General features: G+C 37.1%; 1 long non-coding RNA gene across 1 annotated transcript; it reads right to left on the minus strand.

The window, feature by feature from the left end:
- Positions 1–4,291: 4,291 nt before the first annotated feature.
- On the minus strand, positions 4,292–5,332 carry LOC146001152 (uncharacterized). Its single transcript, XR_014443532.1, has 2 exons — positions 5,259–5,332; positions 4,292–4,571 (listed from the first exon to the last, which is right to left on the minus strand). It is a non-coding gene; the product is annotated as an uncharacterized LOC146001152 (long non-coding RNA).
- Positions 5,333–17,118: the final 11,786 nt, after the last annotated feature.

Consider the following 17,118-nt stretch of genomic DNA (forward strand, 5'->3'; position numbering starts at 1 on the left):
GTCAAATCCGGACTCCTCGCCGGCCAAGGGGCCGGGCCGCCTCGACCAATTCATCGCATGGGATAATTGTCGTCCAGCCACTGTCGCACAGCCCGGAAATAGTGGGCTGGGCAGACATCATGTTGGTAAATCATACCCCTTCTTGTGGCGAGCGGCACATTCTCCAGCAGCGTCGTCAATTCTTCCCGTGGGAAATTTTTGTAGGTAATGTCGTTTAGGTTTCGTGGCAGAAAGAATGGCCCGATCACATGATTGTGGATGATTCCCATCTACACATTTAGTGAGAATTTTCTCTGGTGAGCCGTTTCTTTAGATTTTCTTGGGTTTTGACCCTTAGGGGCCCAAAAGTGCGCATTATGAAAATTCGTAATACCATCGCGGTTGAATTTGGATTCGTCCGTCCACAGAATTCTTGTCAGATGGTAGGGGTCTTCAGTGTCGGTATTTAGTAGAAATCGACAAAAATCCATCCATCTGACAGGATCTCCCTCCTCAATAGCATGCACTGGCGTGTAATGGTATGGATACAGGCGTGCTGTATGCCCAGTAAACCAGACTTTCCATTGAGTCAAGCCAAGTCGCCTCGCCACAGTTCTTCGGAAACACTGCACGATTTCCTCCTCTTCGACACGATCATGAACTCGGGGTCTGCCAGCATCGCCTTGGCGTCGTTGAACCGATCCCGTTTCTCGAATGCGTCAATATGTCGTGCCAAACAATTCTGACAACCTGGAATCATGAGAATGGTAAATAACATTATTATTTTACTCATTTTCGTTCATTTATTTCTCACAACCGACAACTTCTTTTCACTTTACACAGGGGTCTACAACGCGCCTTCTCCGCTTTTATTCAGATTTTACCCCCAACCCGTGTGCCAGTTGACAACATTTGTATCTTCTTGGAAAGCTTATGAAACGAAGAAGTTTTTTCCGTAATTTTTACGCTAAGTGTGTTACCATTTTTTTTTATTTTTTTTTTGAGTAATCCTCTTCCATTTAAACGATAATTTCCAAATTTCTTCATGACGTGTGCTCCAATGACAGTTTCTTTCCGTGGGTATAGGAATTTTGGGCATGATTTTTTCCCCCAGTAGTCACTCATTCGTCAGCTGTTAGCAACGTGTCAATGAAGTGCCCAGAGTGTAGTAGTTTTTTTTCACAATTAGTAGTTTTTCGGTCGCAAGTCGGAATATGTCACGAAAATGTACAAACTGCAATAACTCGAAACCCATTGATTTCCGACCCCCGGTTCATAGGGTCAAATTTGTTGCAAATGTGCTCTAGCATTACCCCTTTGCAGGAATAGGTCGAATTACCAATCACCCTGTATATATATTACCGATCACCATGACGGAGTGGTTAGCACAGCTCCCTACGACACGAGGGGTTCCCGATTCACATAAATATTGGGTGTGCAAGACTGTAAACAATTTATATACTTCTTGAGGAATGTTGGGAGGGGGGGCAAAAAGTGCCTTGTCCCCCTCCCTAAGTCGGCGCCAATGGGCCTAAGGATGTTCTTTGTGAGTGTCTCTTCAACAATTACATCATATTATTACTCATCTTCATCCTCGCGATTAGCCAAAAGTGGCAGAAAAGCGAAGTAAAATAACCGAAATCAATCAATCAATCAATCGAATCATATTGATGCAAAGTCAGTCATGAGAGCAAAAGAAAATCCTACTTGTATTCATACATGGCTGTAGGTATTTCATTTGTTAACACGAACGATTACACTAGTTAACAAAATGAAACTATTCTTGACACACTGAGGAAATACCCTTCTTTCATAGAACTTTTCACACTGAATTCAATTATGTAAAGCGTTGTTCTCCATCACGCACAGTTTTTGTGACACCCAAGACCAAGAGACACACTTCTTACCTGTTTATTTTCTTCCGTGTGTGGCATATGGAACATCCCTCTTGAATATACAATCACGGACACTTCTGGGTTGTAACAATCCCATTGAGTTTAAATGGGATCGCTACAAGCCAGAACTGTCCGCGACTGTACGACAAGTAATAAACAAGCATTATTGAATTCCACATTCCCTGGTAGTTCTTTTTTCAATGGCTGAGATATATTGGTGGAAACGCTCCACTTGTTCATGTACGACGCCAAGATTGTCAGGGAAGAAATCCAGGTGGGAGTCCAAACACGTAGTTTGAGGCACATATTCCACCTCAAGTCTTTGAATGACTGTTAGAGTTCACCCAAAACTTCTCGGTAGTTTAGTGCTTCATGATTTCCAAATTATAAATAATTTCTTTCTAAAACTTTAAAAGATCTCCACGCTGATTTTCCATCTCAAAGCGAAGCTCTTATTTTGGATGGCGAGTTAAAGAAAACGACCTTGTCTTTAGCTTCGCTTATACAAGGGGAGTTTTCCTTCAAGTAATAATAACCAGCAAGCTTGGAAAACCCTAACTTTATATGAAATGTAGGGTGGGAATGTCCAGTAGTAAGTGATTGAAGCTTTGGGCCAACCCTGCTTGATGTAATGGTTTCTTTTATCACTGACGTCGCATTTGAGCAAGAAAACAAAATTTACTTCAGCCGAGCTTCAAACCTAATCACAACGCAATGACTTTTAAATTGCAATATATATGTTTCAATTGTACCTGGTTTCACATAACATCTTCATCTTATTTACATGACCTAACGGCACAGAAAGGAAATTGTTATGAAAAACCACAGGCTACTAACTAGCTTCAGAAGTACCAATGAACAGTCTCTACTCTGTTGTTCTTTCATGGTCAAGATCAAATATTGTTACAATAGAGTATATCATCTTCAGAATGGAAATTTTGAAAATTTTCCTAGTGTTTACGAAAGAGAGACACACTACTGTTATGCTGAAGTTGCCGTTCACTTTACAACAGAAAGGTTTGCCTTATTTTTGGGACAATTGTAAATTTTGAACAAGACAGTCAAAACCAGCTTGAGTTAACAGATGATAATCACAGGAATTCATTTCTTTTGGCCAAAAAGGATAGTTATGTCAGAAATCGCATACTTTTGTTCATACATACCATTTGTCGCGACAGGAAAAAGTAAAAAATAAAAATGTTCACCAGAAAGCAACGAAAAACTGTGGCTGACATAAAAATTAAGACGTCATTTTGATTTAAACATAAAAATGGTGTATTAAAAATAGCCTCTTTCTTTCGTGTGTCCAAAAATCATGTTCACTAGTGTTATTAGTTGTTATGATTACAGGAACCTATATATAGGTGTGTGTGTGTTTGTGTGTGTGTGTGTGTGTGTGTAAAATTATAAGGTCTATGATGTTGATAAGGGAGAAATAAAAAAGTAAGCATCGTACAGTGGGATCCATGAGTATTACCGTGCAAATTGTCCATCAGTATGTATGTGCACTTTATTTGACCCAATAAGACCTTCAAGAATTAAAAGAAAACTCAAAAGAAGCTGTTGACAACTTCTGCACCAGTACACACAAAAATCCATCGCTTAAAAACACATAGCATGTATGTTAAATATTAATGAAAATAGTCATGGACAATTTGCCCAGCAATACTAGTGGATTCCACTGTACCAGTAACCGATGATGAATCTACGTACCAATACGATGTAAAATAATTCATTCATGCATTTGTTAGTGACTGTAAAGTCAGTGTTACCACACCCAATTGTGTAATAGTTGAATTTTCATGGTAAACGAATCTTCAATAAAAGTTAGACAACTAGATCATGAAATACTTCTTCCCTGTACGGGATTAAGTGTGTTGCCTAACTCTATGGCAGAAAACAAAATTGGTATTGAAGTTCGATCAATGCCGTAGAGTTAGGCAACACACATAGCCCTATCGCCATTTAGGAAGTGACTATTCCTGGTTCTAGTTGTCTATTTTTTATTGCTGACGACTGTGTCCTCTGTTGTTTCTTTTATTTGCTGTGGTAGTCTACGTGCGTACTGTACATCGATGATTTTATTCTTACTGAATAAAGTAGATACTTTCATGTAATTAATGTGTGTGTTGATCTTTGATTGGCTGCTATCTATTTGTCCTATGATTTATAAGACAAATAGGATAACAGCACATATATCTGTGATTCTCATATAAATTATCTGGGAAGTATTTCGTAGTTTTTGTACATAGCTTTACAGATGTTAAGAACAATAGAATTGCTATTTCAATTACAGTGTGCGCGCGTGTGTGTGTGCTGGACAATACAAAAACATATCCGCACTTATTTAATGAAATTATGAAAGTTCAGAGTAACATATCGTCAGTTTTTGTATATTTCAAAGTAAAAAAGGAGTATTGTGGTTGTACTTAATTTATTTTGGAAGGAGTGAAGAGAACAGAAAGTACGATTCAGGTGCATAAAAGGCCGGTCATCATAAGTCAACTAGCATCAGAAAATCGAGAACTGTCTTTAACGTCCATAGAGACCGTAGTAGCCGCCGATGGCTGGGTACCCAGCGTAGCCAAGTCCGTATCCGCCGTAGTAGAACTGCTCGGCTCCCTCAAGGGCTTCCTTGGGGGCTGGCTTCTGGGCTGAAACAGCCACGACGGCGAAGAGGGCCAGGAGGAGAATGGCCTGCAATGGAACAAATTGAATTATTAGTAGCTAATATTTTCATTTGTAGCCCACATAATTGTACATCCGTATCGAATTTTCCAAAATAAATTATTTAAAAAAATAAGATTCTGTTCGTTAGTTATAGCATTTGTAATCCCATTTTCCAGATACTATTTCACTATTACCATTTTCCACAGTCCGAAGAACAATAATTTAATTTATTTGTAGATCTAGGAAAAAAATGTTGCTATGTTTAATTCAAATTCGAGGAATAGATGTGTTACTGTAATTTTGATTTTGAATATTCAACTCCACAAACGATACGATTTCTTCCTTCAATTCTACTGCAAATCACAAATGCTGTCTTTTCCAGCATTCTCGATCTAGCTACGAATAATCCTTGTAGAAAAAGAGAGAAAAATTATTGATTCAATTTTCCGAACCATTTGACTTGTGATTTCATCAGTAATTTCTTCATTCCCTAAATTTCGTTTAGCGTTTAGTGAACTGTGAGTGCAGTCACAATTATCCTATCAGCATAAAGGAGACTTCAAACTTTCACAGCTCATTTTCACAGGGCCTCTAACTGAAGAGTTAGATATACGGTACATATTGAGACACAATCAAAATAACAAAGGCAAGGTAGTCTTATAAACTCCAGGAAAAAGCAGAAATGGTATCTGATAATTTGAGCTTTGTACTTACAAGGACCTTCATATTGATTGTTGCTGAAGACTGGATTCCGTAGATCAGTTTGATTTGTGTTCTGCTGCCCTCCTTTTTATACACGCCGAGAGTGAACTTGACCTTCGCAACTTGCCTTTCCCAGTCCGAAGCTTCCGGGCGTGGCAATGAGATTATTGAGGTAGGTGTGTCTGTGTTTTCATTTTGATTGGCTGCCTCTGTTACTTGCAGAAAGGGAGGGGATACCTTTCACTTGCCATAGTGTATACTGGTATTGGACATTCTTGTTGACATTGATGTTGTCAAAGCTAGTTTTGAGTTCACTTTATGGTAAGATAGACTAATCAGGACTGGACCTACAGTCTAACAAGTGTGATCCGAACCACTGCGCAATGTGCCTCTCCAGTGGGGATTGAACTCAGTTCCCTTGATTACAAGGAGATAGGGTTGATAGCGAGGCGCCAACATCGATGCTAGTCGCTACAACAATACTCCCACAATCAACCACCTTCATTAATAACTAGGAATAAATTATTAATATTGCTTTCAAAAATATTTTATTTGGGGCGAAGGATGGGATGGACCAGACTTTAGTTCCAATTTCTAAAACAATACATTTAGTCAAAATTTCGTATGCGCTTCGAAACCAAGGGTTTTTACCTACGGCTTTGAATTCTTGATAATGCATATGCGTGGGTGCAATCATGAATTACTAGAAGAATCTGCAAGAGGGGACATGGATGCCAAGCAGCGCAGTCAAGAGGTGTTAAGGAGATGTCAGAGGCAAGGTAACAAGAAGTAGAAAATTTTGCGCATTCAAAATTTCATTGGCGGGGGAATGAATGTCGTGTGTGACGCTGCGTGTGTAAATAGACTGTATGATTTATAATAACTTTGGGAACAGAAATATATTTGCATTAACAAATTGTATTTTGTAGTTTACATATGAAATTCGTTGTAAAATGATTATTGTTATTTGGCGTTCAATAAATAGTGTATAATTATGCAGTGCATATTTTCAAAGTATATTCAACATCTTAAGTTAGATCTGCGTGTGTTTGAATACACAACACTTTTTCATTAAATTTTAGTTTTCCTTATTTCTTCATTACAAGCAGGATTCAATCAATATACAACCCTTATTTTTGTGCAGTAAGAAATGAATTGCAAATGCCATCTATTTTTTTCAGATAACCTCACCGATGACATAGTGGTAACGTCGTCGCCTTGTAATCAAGGGGTCCCGGGTTCGATATCCAGTGAAGGCACATAGTGGTTCGGATCCTACTTTAAACTGTAGATCCAGTTCCGATTAGCCTATCTGTGCATAAAGTGGACTTAAGACAACAAATCAATCAATCAATGAATTTTATCACATACATTTTTGCATATACTTATTTCTATCATCCTACATATCCAACTTTATGGAACAATGAAAACACCGATTTTTAGAGTCGACGTGCCACGGCATGCGTCACTAAATGCGTACATGAAATACTCATATGTATGTCACATTTAGTATTTAGACGCTAATTGCTTCACTTTTTCTGAGAGATTCCCCATATCGTTTGTTCACAACTTTGCCACCAGTGTGCAGAAAACTACACTTATCCCTAAGGAGATTTAGTCGAGATTAGAGATCGTATCGAGACAAGTCAAGTCTCCGTTTCCTCTCAGGCAACTCAAGATAAGAACGAGACCAAACCTTACGAATCAAGATCAAGACAAATGTCTGTAAAATGAAAATGAGACTTCGTTCGGACTTTGATATGGCATTTCAGTAATTTATCTAAAATAATTTACATTACTATGTTACTTATTCAAACAAAGCAAGCTGAAATATACCTGTTTATTTACAGATAAGTCATATATGTTATCATAATTGCAAACTTGATCCATTATTAGCGGCAATTGTGAGCGATGTGCGCTGCTATTGTTGATGTGTTCAGGATACATTCCCTTTTCAAGGGTTCATAGCGCCGAAAAGAATTTTCTTAGTAGAAAATAATTTTCAATAAAAGTTTTTTTTTGTATGACTTCAACACACTGTGAAGGTTTTTAAGTCGACACACTGTGTAAATAGCTTATACTATATAAGTGTTTCGTGACTCGAGATGAGATAACGAACCTACCGATGGTGTATGGTAAACATACCTCATCACACACGAGACAAAACTAGTTGCCAAGTAATGATTCGTCTCATCTAGATACCATCCCTAGTTGAAATGGACCAAAGATCAAAATGAATATACTGTCTGTCCCTAGTATATATGATTGCTCACGACTTCCATATTACAAACTTATGATTATCCATTTAATTTAATTTAAAATGAGCCCAGAACGAGACCTACAGATTTATCTGTTATGAAATAATCTGTTTTAAAACCTGTTTAAAAATCTATATCTTCAAAATAAATAAATACAACATTATAAATAGGGAGACAAATTTATGGTAAATAAAAACTGAGGTGAGTGGTAAATAAAATGTTAGATCAGCGGTATATACCAGCGGTGGGAAAAAATGGCACACACTTTTTCATTATGAGAGGAAACAACATACAAAAGAGCTATAAATTGATAAACTACTTCATTTTTATATACTGTACACATACACAAGTACTTAGCTGTACAACCAAAAAGGAAACATCAACACAAAATCACTTCATTTCTAAATTGCATATCTCAAGTGATTTATTCATTGTATGTATTTAAAGGATATCCTTGCTGTCCAATAAAACAATCACTACTGCACATACACAAACACACGTTGAAAATCACATGATGATAAACAAAATTCATTCATGACAGAACACAAATGACACCATTGTTTCCCTTGATGTGGGGGAACAGACTAATCTTATCGCTGCTACAGCTAGCAAGTTCATTGAAACTGGAAGTTGAGTAGACATTCGGGGGAAGAAAGGAATGCATTTTGACAGGGAGCGAAGTTTTCGAACTGAGATTATGTGCATGGGAAATCCTAATTTGCAGCGTCTTCCTGATGTGATCGAAGATAAAACGTTCTTCAGCTGCAAATGGTAGGAAACTTTAGGCAAACGTTTTGTTGCAAATCGACAGTTTGCGCGAAAAACCTCGATTACTGGTTTTTGCGTGTTTTCTACTTAATTTGATGATATTTCACGGTTATTTCGCGAAAAAACGTTCATTTCGTGGAAAAGCACACATTTCGCATTACTTTGCGAATAAAACTCATGCATATTTCATCATTGGGGGTGTAGTTACGTGCAGAATGTTCAAAATTGCATCTTTTTTCCCATTTCGCGATTTCGCGCATCGCGAAAATTCAATGTCCCTATAAATATTCATGAAAATTATCCATTAAATTAGGAAATCATGTGAGATGTTCTCCAATGATATGGTCCACTCCCCATATATGTAAGTCGAAATGTGTACCTTTCCCCAAATGAAAAAAAAACCTGCGACACCGAATGCAAGTTTTACAGTTTACATAGTACCTTCAAAAGGATTTGGTTTTTTGACCATGCTACGTTTTCATTTATCTGCAAAAAATAACTTTTTTGTGAATAACTCACTTTCAACTCTGTTATGATCACTGCATTTTAATTTAGGAGTTTTGAATTTTATCACCAGTATTACCCGCCACACTTACATGGGGCAAATAATTTAATCTGCATAATGAGTTACTGTAAAAGGTCCAACCCGTCATTCTGAAGATGTATTTTACGTTTACATTTTGAATCGATGTTCTTGCCGTCAATGTCTTTAGTGCTGATGTTTTTGCTGTCGATGTTGTAATGGCCTGGACATTACATTGTAATTCTTTGTTATCTAGTTAAAATATTATGTTTGTTCTTTATTTAAGCTTGCAAATATTTATGATGTCATAGACAACTAGTGTCAGATGGACAAATAGACTAACCTTGATGTGCCATGACCTGGCAACATTTAACAAACTGAGAGATTTATCAACAAGCTAAGAATACGATAGTAACGGGAGAATAGTGGTAAATAAATGTCGAGAAAAATGGCAATATGTGGTTTATAGTTTATAAATTGCTGTTAAGAGATTTTATCTAAATATAAACCGTTTGTGAAGGTGAAATAGTAAGTTTTGTTTTCCACACCTGGTGATTACAAGATTCTTTTGACAACGACAAGATGAGTGAAGGCTAAATTCCTGAGCTGACTGAAAGGTACGAAACGTACAAAGATACAAAAAATAACTATTTTTGTGAATAACTAACTTTCAGCTCTCTTATGATCACTGCATTGTAATTGTAATTTAGGAGTTTTGAATTTTATCACCAGTATTACCCGCCACACTTGCATGGGACAAAGAATTTAATCTGCATAATGGGTTACTGACCTTCATTTGATTTTTTTGCCGTCGATTCTTTGCCGACGATATTTTTGCCGCCGATTTTTTTCCGTCGATGATTCTCGTGTCAATGTTTTTATCGTCGATGATTTTTGTACCGTCGATGTTTTGTTCTGTCGATATTTTATACTGTCGATTAAATTTAGACTATGTTTTTGCTGTCGATTTTTTTCGTCGATATTATGGCTCGGGTACCCTTTTCTACACCCTCGATTTTTCGCACATTTCAAACATTCTCGTTACAAAAATTAGTTCTTCATAATAAACGATGTTTCTAAATAGCGCGGAAAGTAATTTTTTAGATCTACGTGCTACGAAACTTACGTTTTTTATGAAATTAAAATTCCTTGCGTAACGTTAAAAAGGTTTTTCACAACTTTATGATGGCGAATGATGCATTCATGTCACAGGCGCAAGTCTGAAGATTTCGGCTGATCGATTTATGTCACAGGCGCACGTCTGATTTTTTTTATTTTTCTTCTTATGATTGACTTGTGCAATTGGAACATTTGCGATTGCGATATGTTCTCTGTGCGATATATTGGTACATTGGACATTTCAGACATTCGATTTCATTTATGCGACTTCAGAAATTGGAAACAATAATATTTTTTTCGCAACTGCATGCCGTAAAGGGGAGGGTTGTTTTTTCTAAATGACTTGTGAGTAGTTGTATTTGACCTATAACCAGCACCACTTACAAGTGTAGAAAGGAAGAGCCCCCCTCCAGCAGATTTGCTTACACTTAAAACAAGCTCAACATGAGCATATGAGCTTTTTGCTCAAGTGTGGAACCTCCTCTAATCCAAGATTTTTGTAAAAATGCCCTCAGGAATTTTTCGGAAAGGAAGAGCCCCCCTCCAGCAGATTTGCTTACACTTAAAACAAGCTCAACATGAGCATATGAGCTTTTTGCTCAAGTGTGGAACCTCCTCTAATCCAAGATTTTTGTAAAAATGCCCTCAGGAATTTTTCGGAAAGGAAGGGCCCCCTCGGATTGATGTGCCTATACTTACAAAAGGCACTTCTGTGAGATTGTTGTCCATAAACTTGTCAAAAATTGATATTTTTTTTGCCTATACTTAAAACTAGGCCAAGACACACCCACACACATATACATACACACCCACATACACACCCATATACACACCCACATACACACCCACACCCATACATATTTACTTCCGGTCTAAGTTCAATTGGGCACCAGGCTCAACTTGTATATCTAGTATTAAAATAATATAATTCTTCTAGAATTGCTCTGTGACCCTCTCATTTCTTACATCATAAACATATGATTTTTCACCTATGAGAATAACACTACATATAGTATCATCAGGTAAAGCCTCATGGAATTCACAGATAATTTTAATATTTGTTCTGTCATTCACCACAACTTGTTTCCTTTTTGAAGCATTGATTACAAACATGGGTCTCTGTGCCTTGAATTCATCTGGTGTGTAATACATGTCAGTATTGCCTGTAGTGACCCGTTTGAAGGATGTAAATGCCTCATATAATTTGAGGAAATCATTCTTGGACATGTCTAAATTGTAATTTTCTCTAGGAAATACCTCATTTCTGCCATTTTTAAGATATATGTTCTTGATGTTGCAGTTATCAAATTTACTTGAATTTTTTTCCTGATTATTGTGTCTCCCAGTCTGAAACAATACCACTACAAAATCAGGCATGTCATATTGTATACTGGAGAATGAATTTGTAGCATCAAACTCATAATAAGAACCAGATGCGGGCTTCTGTACACATTGATATGTATAAAATTGGAAAGGAATTTGTGGATTTTTTATTATATCAGCTTTGTATTTAAGAGCATAACTGGCCTCATACTCAACAACAGGGATTCTTAACTCCATAGTCTGAATAATGCATTTGCCTGCATCTGGTAGGGTATTAGGCAGAGCTTCCCCTGTAGAGTTTAATGCACTGTACCTCATCAAAGCATTATTATCATTGGCAGCTCTTCTAAATGTAATTCTTAAACCACCCTTCCACATAATATCTTTGTAATCTGAGAAGAATCCTGGCAACAGGCGCATGGGGAACAGCACTGTGTGGTTTTTAGATAATATCTTATCACCAGCCTCAAATCCCCCGATTTTGTAATATGAAGCCTCGGTTTTGGATAATTTTAATGTGGCCAAAGCTGTGGAGGTAATGCCGGGATAATCCACTCTGTTTATAACAACGCCATGCTTTCTGATCTCAATTTCAGAGAATAGATGTGGCACAAAATTATCCACCAATCTTATATTTGAATTTGCCGGATAATCTGTACCATCGAGCTTTACAACATCAAATTTGATGTATAGATCTGCTCTGTGGGGGTGTATAAATCCATCCCCTACATCAAGATCAACCTCAATCTCTGTGTTGGGTTGATTTAAATTTGCAAATGTCCTCCTGTTTGGGGGGAATGATTGTAGCTCATAACTCTCAATATTTTCCATTTTTTTCTTGTATGTATTTTTATTTAAATATTAATCTCTATGATTGCAGTTGTTGTGGCTCCAGCAAAATCAACTAATTCTTCTTTTTCATTAGTGACCATCAATTCAATATAATCTATTCTATTATGGCACACAGGAAAATATAATGTTGGGGATGGATTGTAGATAATAGGCTCCATGAATTCAGAATTAGGCTTGAATGTTGCAATGATGCCTGTTTGTTTGTGAGTGCCTATGCCATTTGATTTGGTGATCATACCCTCAGCCACATTGCAGTGAATATTTAGAGTCTCTATGGCTAAGAATTTAGGTATATTCATAGCAGTGTGTTTGATGCCTGCTTCAAGTTTTGTGTTGTTCTCAAATCCTAACAGCTCTCCTATAGTACCCAGATCTACTGTTTCTGTGGCAGATACAATCTCTACTCTGTGAGTGACAGAATTTTGACTTAACACTATACCTCTGGGTAATTGAGCATTTAGAGTGGACAGATTATATTGCCCTGGAGTGATGACAATTTTTTCATCCCCTACTGCAATTGTGTTGTTGTGGTGTGTAATATTAGGGATTAGGTACATGCCATAAAATGCTCTGAGAGATATTGTTTTGGGATATACAATGTCATCATGTAATTTGAGTTTCAATATTGAATTTTGGCTGGTGAGATGAAATACCCCCATGATGTTTCAGATACCACAAGGCTTTTTGAAAATCTTCAATTGATGGTTTATTTATTTGAGACATATATCTAAGAACAGATAAACACAAATGTCCGCAATTAACATCTTTGAAGTTTTGAACACGGGCATTATTGTAATAAAGATTAGCTGAATTTAGATATTTTATTAAATTTTCAGGTGGAACACCTCCAAATGAATCAAACACAAATGCCTCATTTTTTAAATATTTAAGATAACAAATCCAGTGAGTGCCCTGATTTTTGTACTCATCCAAATTAACAATGCCACACTCTTTGTTGAGTGGTTGTTCTGGCAAAGAATCAGACATGTACACACCTCTAAAATGTTTGATGCCCAATGGCTTGATTAAAGCTTCAATATCTTGGTTTGTAAGCGGCTCTTGTTTTTTTTAAACTTATTCATGGCTCTTTTAACACCTTTGCCCTGTTTCTCCATTGCCAGGTTATGGCGCTTCTGCTCATCTAATTCTGCCCTATTTTTCTTGGCATCTATTACTGTTTTTGCTATTGCAGCTGAACCCCCAGCCAAACTCCCAACAGCCCCGAGAGCAGCTAAGATGGCAGGGATGGTAAATATAAATCCCCCCACATGTGATTTTTTTCTTGATTGCTGTAATTTTTTTAATTGGGGGGTACTGAGCAACAATTTCATACCATGGCCCTTTGCAATACAAGAATTTTTTTTCTTGCGCTGCTTTTTGGTCAAAAGACTGTCAATAGTTTTAAGAGATTTGAGACCTGCATAAGGAATTTGATACATAACACCCTTGGCCTTCATTGTAGTTTTATTATATACATATTCACAACCCCCACCCCAATTTTTGTTTGGTGCTCATAGCTATGGTGGTTCCCAATGCTGCTATTTTTTCACTCAAAGAAGCATCTTTGCTTACAAATCTGCCAAATGCAGCCTCTTCTAATTTCTTGTCTGCAACATGTCTCTTATCAAGATCAGAATGTGTGTTGTATGCAATATCATGGTCTCTACAAGCAGCATCTAAGGGATTAACACCAGGATCACCTCTGTTTAATCTATGATCCAGTTTTGTGCCTGGACCACAATACTGATAGCCTGGAATATGTAATTCAAATGGCAGCTTGTTTATAATGTCATTAACAAGGCCCCGACCCTCAGAAATATTCCAAAATTTAGGTGGTAGAGTATTAATAATTTTTATGAGATATCCAATCCCCTTAGTGTCATTCACTATAAAATTAGACAATTTTGTGCTTATCATGTCCATAATTCCAACCTTTTCATTGTAAAAATTGTTGTTGCCAGCATTTTCCTCCCCAGCTATCACCAATAGCCTATCTACAAGTTTCCTGACATCATCAACCCATACAAATTCTTTAGGCAGGGTGTTGTATTGTTTGATTCCACTGCCAGTCTTGATCTGGGACCATATGGGCTTGATTAAATTGTTGTATTTTGCCCCACTGCTCGACTTGACTCTTTTTTGTGTGGGATCATTGTTCTGGTATAGAGCATCTGATTTTATTAATATTTCTTTGTAATCCTCATAATCCTGATCTGTATAGCTGCCAGGTCTCTTCCTAGTCATCAGTTCCCACAATCCAGGTGTTCCGGCATATTTAACAAAAGCACCTTTTTCTCCGAGACGAGATTCTGAATATACAATTATATCATCTCCCATAAATGTTACTCTGAAATTGCCAATTCTATGTATGATGCTGCCATCAAGCTCTGTGTCAGCATATAAGCCAAAGACCTCATCTTTATTGTCTTTAGGTGTGGTTAAATATTTTTGAGCAAGAAGGCCCAATTCAATAGGATCCTGACTAGCCTCAATTCTTCTAGGAGCAATAGGACTAGGTGTATGAATACTTGAAAGTGGGGTGAATGGATAATCTAATATGTTCCTAGCAGCTACAGGTACAAGCTCTGTGAGCAAATTTTGATTTTGTTCTGTAACAGTTTTGATATTCTTACCTAAATTATTAATAGCATCAATTACAGGCTGTTCTGTTTGTTTGTGTTTTTCATAAATTCCACGGTTCTCTGATTTCCATCCCTTAAATCTTTTTACAAGATAATCTCTTAATTTAAGATCATCAATGATTGGCCTTTTCATGGTTATTTATTTATGTTTCAATGTCTAGAAAATTGTTGATTTTATTTCTGTATTTGCCACTATTGGGTGTTCTTGTCATATCAATTGTGACAAACCCATAACTGTCTTGGCTCCAGCACTTGCTGCAAAACTTGGAAAAATCATTGTAGCTCAAGTCCCCACCTACATATTCATCATGTATGTGTTTGAGGTTGGTATGATCTTGATGAAATACACATATAAAATTGCTGTTGTCCCGGATCAGTTGCTTGGGTATTTTTGAAAAAGTCTGTGCCAGGTAGAAGCAATCAATGTTTTTGTGCCGGCCCTGTGTAAAGAAATTTCTAACCTTGTTTTGATTATCCAGTATAATGTCATCAAACACAACAACAAAATTATCGAGACATTCATGAAGTGGCTTAACATCTGGTTCAAAAGTGGCAATATCCAATCCATCATAAAGCTTCATCAGCTGCTGATATTTTAATTGTTCCAAGCTCTTAGAGAAGATATACAAGTGCCTGTTTTTCCAGTCTAACCAGTTGGGTGCCAATAAAAAATTATCAACCATTAGTGTAGTTTTACCACAAGCAGATGGCCCAACAATAAGACACCTAATATTATCAGGTAGCAATTTGCCATTTCTCTTATTCTGCTGTTCAGGTTCTGGCAGCCTTTTTATAACATCCCAGGTGTTCATATTATTATTTTGTTTGCATCGATCCAGCTGTGTTCTGGAAGTCCTAGCCATTTAACAAGTAACTTGTTGTTTTTTCTGCGGATGATTTTTTCTATGAGATATGTGTCAGGCTGTTTAGTTTTGCTGAGCTCTTGTTCATAGAACCTGCCTTTGAGAATTTCTCCTCGGTGATCCTTTATTATATATGTGTTAAGGGTCCCGGGTTTAACCTGAACCACTGTAAATAATTCAGTGCTCCAGTTTCTTGTAAAGCCTCTCTTGAATAAGTGCTTATATTTGCTTATTCTTACTTGATCACCCACCCTGTATTTGGCCTTTCTTGTTGTTGGCTGGTATCTTGGATAATAAACAGTGCTGATCAATTTTTGCTCATCAGATGAAGTTACTTCAGAGGGTTTCATGTTGATTGTGGAATGGACCGAATTGTTATATTTATGTAGAAGTTCTGGAAGAATATTAATCCATTTATAATTACCTTGGAGAGTAAATTGTTTATACATAAGATTTTTTAAGGTTCTGTTGAATCTCTCTACAATTGAGGCTTTGAGATCACTGTAACTCGAATAATGTTTTATTGCCTGGCTTTTAATAAATTGTTGAAACACTGAATTATAAAATTCCTTGCCATTATCTGTTTGCAAATAGCGCGGGGATCTTCCACTCTGATTGATGATTGTCCTAAGGGCTTCTGTAACACATGCCCCAGTCTTGGATTTGAGTGGCACAGCCCAGGCAAATTTTGAAAATGTGTCTATTACAGTGAGTAGATACTTGTAGCCCTTGTTGATTTTGTCTAAGTTTTTCAACTGTCCACTTGCCATTTCAATCAAGTCCCCCTGCCATAAATCATCTATGCCCTTTGTGACTACTGGGAGTCTCTTAAAATTATGTCGGGCCTGTCTGTGTAATTCATCAACAATAATTTTTCTAGACATAATATGTGAACAAGAATATTGCAACTATGGGGTGTTCAGCAGCTGAGACTGCAGGATTTTCTAAATATAATTTGTCCCCTATTTGTATTTTAAATTCCAGAGAGCCATCATCTTCAGTATAGGCTGTTTCCAATGTATTGGGATCTGTAAAATCCTCCAATTCTACACTGGTGATTTTCACTTTGTTATCAGCATTTGTTATTGATAAGGTGGGGTAGTGGTGTGCCTGGGGTTGAAGCCAATATTTGATCTTGATAGGTCTCAATGTGCCCCCAACAAAAAATTGATAATAAAATTGTGCAGGGGACAGCATATATATTTTCCCACCTGGTGTAAATGGAGAATCATATTCTTTGTTGGGGATGCTGTACAATTCAAGAATTACTGAATGTTTTGGATTCTCGATTATGCCTGTTATTTCTTTTTCTGCTGTGAGCAATCTGCTTGTTACAGATTCAAGGTGCTCATTGATGGTCCTAACAACATCATCATGGCCTGGCTTGATTTTTATGTCCACAGCAAGTCTCTTGTATTGTTGCACAATATCTTGTAGCTGGGTGGCAAAAACAGACAGAGCATTTGCTTGATTGGATTCCATGGTCCCTAGCTGTTGCTTGATATTAGCTACAATTTGTTGCAA

The sequence above is a fragment of the Lepisma saccharinum genome, chromosome 17, assembly GCF_977018435.1.
Source record: "Lepisma saccharinum chromosome 17, izLepSacc3.1, whole genome shotgun sequence".
Lineage (NCBI taxonomy): Eukaryota > Metazoa > Arthropoda > Insecta > Zygentoma > Lepismatidae > Lepisma > Lepisma saccharinum.